Raw genomic sequence first — 6,284 nt, 5'->3', positions numbered from 1 at the left:
GACAGGAGCCAGCCCTGCTGCCCAGCTGGGTGCTTCCTCTTCCTCCCCAGACTGTGCTGTGCTGGCACCTGCCCCTGGGCCTTTGCACTGCCACACCATCCGCCTCTGCAGCTCTTCCCTGCGTTGCCCCATCATTACGGCCCCAGTTTGAACGTGGCCCCAGGAGGCCTGCTCTGGGCACCCTGTTTGTAGTCGTGCATGTGCACATACCTGTGGTTCCCCTTCATAGCGCTTGTCATGCTGTGCCACGCCTGCCCCCACGAGCACTTGGGCCACCTGCAGGCACGTACGGGGCTCGTGCACATGTGTGCGGTCCTGTGTGCTCAGCTGCCTGCCGCACCTGAGCGGCTCCCGGAGCCGTGAGGCCTGGGGAGCCCGAGGGGCAGGGCCAGGCGAGGAGGGCCGGTGTCCTGGCGCAGGTGGCCACCAGAGGCCGCTGCAGCCTCGCCTGCGCCTCAGGCTGGGGACTCCAGGGTGCAGTGCTGGCCAGGGCCAGGGATCGGACTGTCCTAAGAAATGACAATAAAAGAAAGTTTATGAATCACGAAGCATTAACCCGCAGTTGCCAGCGCACGGGTGCCCTCGATTCCGTCTGGATTCAGCATCTTGTGCTGTCCACGGGAGTCTTACGTGGCACAGATCCACGGACCCTTGCTCCACCCGCTGCTGCAGCCCCTGGAGACCCCTCAGCCCGGGGCGGGGCCCCGGCAGGCGAAGCCATTGGCGTCTGGGTGGAGGTGGCTGGCTTGTGACGGGGCGTCTCCTGGGAGGCTGTACGGGAACGGGACGGGCTCGCGCGGACGTAAAACTGGCTCTTACCGTAAGCAGCGGCATTTCCCGGAGCAATTACAGTTCATTTTCTGGGCACTGACAGGAGATTCAATTACCGGGAGCGCAGGAAGGGCCTGGGGCCAGGGAGCAGCCGGAAGTGCCATCCGGCTGGAGGCGCTGCGCCGGCCAGGCGGTTTTCGCACTGCCTGGAACCCTGGGGCAGGAGGTTCTGGGAGTGGCTGGCAGGGCAGGTCCACAGCCCCGGGGCCGGGCTTCCTCCTCCTCACCTGTCACCTGCTGCAGGCAGGAATCGTCTCAGAGCCCCAGGGATGTCCACAGGTAGGTGGGAGGAAGGGCCACCCCTCACCAAGGCTGCCCCACTGGGGCTTGGGGCTGCAAACACACACGCCGCCTCCCGCTCCCTCGGCCACGTGGGGACACGGCGAGAAGGTGGTGTCTACCAACCAGGCGGGGGGCCCTCCCTGGAGACCAGCCCTGCTGCAGCCTGGTTTTGCCGTGCAACCTCCAGACTGTGGGAAGTGAGTTTCCACCGTTGCAGCCACACCAGGTGGTGAACAGCTCTGTGCACCGGGTCTCCGACCACGAGACTTTAAAGCACAAAACTTGGGGTGTCGGGGCACACGGACCGGAGGGGAGGCCGTGGGGCCCAGGTCGGGGAGCCCTGGGGAGGCTGGGCCAGGAGAAGGGATGCTGCCTGGCGCCGCAGTGCAGAAGGACCAGCCGCCCCCAGGGCGCAGCGCCAGGCCGGCCACCTGCCCCACCTGCCCGGCTCCTTTGGGGCCCCCAGCGGTGGCGAGAAGCGGCCTTCAGCGCAAGGAGGGGCGCAGCGCAACAGGCAGGGTGTGGAGTCGGGGAAACCGAGGACATTCACTCCAGGGGACACTGCAAGGAGTGGCTTGGACAAGCCCCCGTCACCCGACCCAGGGGCACTAGGTGCACGGACAGCGCGAGGCGTCTGCTCAGGCACAGGCCGTCGTCCCCACGTCCCCACGTCAGGCTCCTGCGACAGTCCGGTCAGGGCCGGTTTGCGCCTCCTGCTCCCACGGCAGGCTCCCTGACATGCCCGTTCCTGCGAGCCTGCGCCGCCTCCTAAACCCTCCTAAACCCACCCAGCTGCAGTGACGCCGCGGTGGAGGGTTGGGGCAGGGCCGGGACGGTAGGTCGGTGCTGTGTCTGCTGCCCCTGCCACGGAGCCACAGGAAGCCTCCTGACCCCCGGCCGAGCGTGTGCAGACACCCCCAGGCTCCGTAACTGCCCGACCTGCAGCAATGGGACTTGGGGGCCACGGAGGGGCCTGGGAACCTCCCACCGGCCCTCGGGGGAGGGATCCGCGCCCGGCCCTCTGCCACCGCCCCAGAGCAGGTGTTCTCAGGGACGGAGCTTACCCCTGCAGCCTTCTCACGAGTGCTTGCTGGAGTTAATTTCTCTCGCCCTCGGGAGCTTTTAACCTCCCACAGCTGGGAGGCCTGTTGGGGACAGAGCGTGGACCAGCCCCGCGGAGAACACACGCTGCTGCCTCTCATGTCCTTGCACGGGGGTGGCTTCCAGAAAAACATCACCTTCAGCCAGGGGTTCCCGTCTTCCCCAACCTACGCCCATTTTCAGCAGGAAACCACACGTCCAAAATTGATCGAGACACGTCTTGGCGGCCCTGGACGGACAGGCTGAGCCCTGACCTGGGGGAACCTCGCCTGGTGCTGCTGGCAGCGTGACCTCGGGCGAGTCACTCAGCGCCCGTCTGCGAAGGCCGGTCGGGAGGATTCAGAGTGAAGAACACGGCGCCCCGCACGCGGCCAGTGTCCACACACGGCTGTCCTGGCCACCACCACCTGTGCTGCTCCCACGGAGCACGGATTTCTGTCCTCAAACGCAGGTGTCCAGAAGACGGGACTTCGTTTTCCTGGAACTTAAACCCCACCCAGCAGCTGCCTTGCTCATGGCGGCATTTATTCGCAACAGCGAGGGGTGGAGGCGGCCTCGTGACCGGCCAGGAATGAAACAACCTGCGCATCCGTACGACGGACAAGTGTTCAGCCCTCGAAAGGAAGGAAGTTCTGACACAGGCTACACGGGTCAGCCTGGGGACACAGTGCTCGGTGACTGAGCCAGACGCAAAGGACGACTATCCTATCGTTCCACGCAGCACGCTCAGCACACGGACACCCTGCACACGCTCACACACACGGCACACAGATGCTCTGCACACGCTCACACGGCACACGGATGCCCTGCACACACACACACGGCACACGGATGCCCTGCACACACACACGGCGCACACTCTTACACACTGGCAGCAAGTCATGTGGCAGACGCCACGGGGCGTGGCAGGCTGGGACAGGAGCACCCAGATGCTGGGTCCTCTGCGCGGGCCGGCGTGGCGTGTGGGGACTAAGGCTGTTGTCCCTCCCCGCCCCTCGCAAGTGGCTGACTCTGTTCTGGGGCTGTTGTCATTCATGGTGGCGTGAGGGGAGCCTGTGTCTGCAGGTCCCGTGGTGAGAGGAGGGGGTGGGGCGGCCTCTCCTTAACAGCCAGGTCTCTGGGGACGCGCAGGGCAGGAGCTCACCCACTGCTGCGAGGAGGGCGCCCGGCCATTCGCGAGGGCCCAGCCCACGACCCACAGCTCTCGTCAGGGCCACCCCTGGGGGCCAAATTTTAACATGAGGCTTGTGGGGACACATAGCAAACTGTATCAGCACGTCACCAAGAATTCAAGCAACATGCACGGCTGGTCCGCAGCGTGGGGCGCCCCCGTGGTCACGTGGGGTCCAGACCAGCAGGGACATGCTGCCGGCCACAGCCCAGCGCTGACCACGGAACGGTACCGGGCGGTTTTCAGCGGCCGCGAGCTGCACCAGCAGCGGGGGTATCACTCTCTCGCTTCCCTTCTCCGATGTCTGGGGAGCTCTTTGGGCTGAATCACCCCTAGGCTTCTCGGACAGTTTATCTGGAAAGGGCAGGTCTCGAGAGGTATAAACCCTCTTATGAGGAGGTGAAGACTGACAGGAGTAACTGCGAAACCAGGAAAGCTCCACGAGCACAGTTGAGGACGTGAGGTTTTGTTACCTGTCGGCCGTTGCGGACGAAGAGCTTCGGGTCGGGAGAGTGTGACGGCCCCTCTGCCTCAGCCCCGCGGCCTCCGCGCCGCGGCCAGTGAGCCCCTCCCACCCCCGAGTCCTCGCGCTGGGCCGGGCGGTGAGGCAGAGGGGCTTTCAGAGCCGGGGAGCCCACCACCGCCCCCAGAGGACGGGAGGCACCTCCGGCTTTGAGAAGCGATTTTCTAGGTGTCGGGTTTTCTGTGAGATCCCGTGTCGGCCACAGACCAGCCGACTTTGACCTGACGAATCGTGACACAGGCGCGTTTCGTGGGTTCGAGCCTGTGACATTTTCTGTCGTAAACTCCGGCAGCGCACTCCGCGTGCTGACGGGTGCCTCCCACCCCAACCTCGCCTGGGCAAGCTCCGGATGCTCGCGCACCCCCGGGGCTGGTCCGCGGCCCGAGACTGCCTTGGGGCCTCGCTCACGGCTGCGTTTAGTTCCCATCATCCTCCTAAATTTTTGGCGCGTCCTGGACTAGACAGGGCTCTTTTGAGACTGGGTTTGGGGCTGGTGGGATTCTCTGCTGAGAAGGGGAAACCGGGACCCTTCAGACTCCCTGCAGCACAGACGGTGAGGACAGGGTGCCCCGTGGGGAGCGGTGGGGAGGGGGCTTGCGGTGGGTTTGGATTCTGCCCGGCCGGCCGAGCACGGGACAGCTGGTCTCGCCGCTCTCGGGAAAACTTCTCTCCCGGACCCAGGAGCCCCGGCACGACTAGGAAATGGCGTTTCCTCTCCCAGAAGGCGCCGCGGCTGGGGTGAGGCCTGTGGCTGTGGCCGCGGCAGGGGGTCAGGGAGGGCTGCAGGCCCTGCTGTCGGGACGTCCTGTGGTTTGCTCTCCGGGTCACTCCCTGAGGATGGGGGACTTGGACGTCACCCCGGGGCCCGCAGTCTCTGCCCCAGCGCACCAGTAAGGAGGGTCGGCCGACCGCCTGGCGTGGAAAGGGCTGGTTGGTTTGGTTTGGGGTCTTGGCGTCTCTTCTGCCCAGGACGCTGAGCCGGCTCCAGGGTCCCACGCTGTCTGGACAGCAGAAGCCGCCCACCTTCCAGCAGGAGGCAGGAGGCAGGGGTGAGCGGCTGGTGCCCGGACCGCTGGGCGCTGCCCTGACAGGCGCAAAGGGACAGGAAGTGGCTCCTGTCGGCCGCACTCCCCATGACCGTGTTGGCTCCTGCCGCAGTCACAGAGCACGGCCCAGCCGTGGAGTTTGGCAGGTCTCGGTGTGGGGCCGAGGCCAGCAGCCCCCAACCCCGGCTGAGTCAGGACACCCTCGGCCACCAGGACCAGCACTGCAGCCTCTCGGGACGCGCAGGGCGGCGCTGTGGCGCGTGGTCGGCGGCCTTAAGCGTTGGGGACTGAGAACCGAGCAAGGAGGGGCCGCTCTGTCGTGGGCGGAGGACAGCGGTGCCAGTGAATTTCTGAAGGACCGCATCCCGCACAGAGGCACAGGGGGCCAATTTTGACCGATATCCCTTCTACTCTCCTACCTTTTAATGTAGAAACCCTGGATTTTAGCCGGACGCACAGCTGCCCAATGGGAGGCCACGGTTCCCAGACACCTTTGCAGCTCAGCGGCGTGACGGGCGAGAGCGGGAGTGATGCGGACAGCACCCCGGCCGCTGCCCCCCAGCCTGGTGGCCGGGACACGGCGAGGCCACCCTCCCGGACCACGGGAGCCAGGACCCACCCCAGGGAGGGCGTCGGCACAGGATTTCCTGAGAGGCCAGAGGTGAACGTCTGCAGCTCTGGGAGCCACACGGCATCTCTGTGCTCTGCCCACGGCCCCAAAGCAGCAGCCAATGCGCAAGCAAGTGGGCGTGGCCGTGTGCCAATAAAACTTTATTTATAGAAACAGGAGGGGCCAGGGGCGTGGTTTGCTGACTCCTGCCTTGAGGACGGCGGAGCAACAGGAGGAAAGGCGCCTGGACCCCTGGGCCGGGCAGCAGGACAGGGCCCAGCCCCACATCCGCTGGCTCCGCGCCCGGGAAGACAGACACAGCGTCTCTGCTGTCGAATCTGCTCTTTATTTGGTGTCTGTTGATGCGGCGAGTCCCCTAAACACGCCGTGGGCTTCGTCTTTGGGACGCCGAGGCTGGGCAGGTCTCGCCACCCTCTCACCAGCCCCTGCGGCCGCGTGTGGACTTCTGACTTGGGTTAGGATCAGAGAGGCTGAGCGGCCGGCAGGGCGGCCGGGTCCTGGGGAAACCGCGGCGGCTCCGCTGGGAGGACGGGAGCTCTGTGATGGGAGAAGCCAGTGCTCAGCCTGGCGCTGGCGGGTGGGCCCCGCAGGGTGTATACAGGGGCTGTAGCACATGCAGAAGACGTGGCTGCCCGGAAGCCTGGACAGGAGATACCATAGAAAAGGCACGTGTTTCGGAGTCGGCGCCCGCTGTCCTCA

The sequence above is a fragment of the Propithecus coquereli genome, unplaced genomic scaffold, assembly GCF_000956105.1.
Source record: "Propithecus coquereli isolate 6110/MARCELLA unplaced genomic scaffold, Pcoq_1.0 Scaffold535, whole genome shotgun sequence".
NCBI lineage: Eukaryota > Metazoa > Chordata > Mammalia > Primates > Indriidae > Propithecus > Propithecus coquereli.
The sequence above is the reverse complement of the archived record's forward strand: the minus strand, read 5'-3'. Positions refer to the sequence as shown.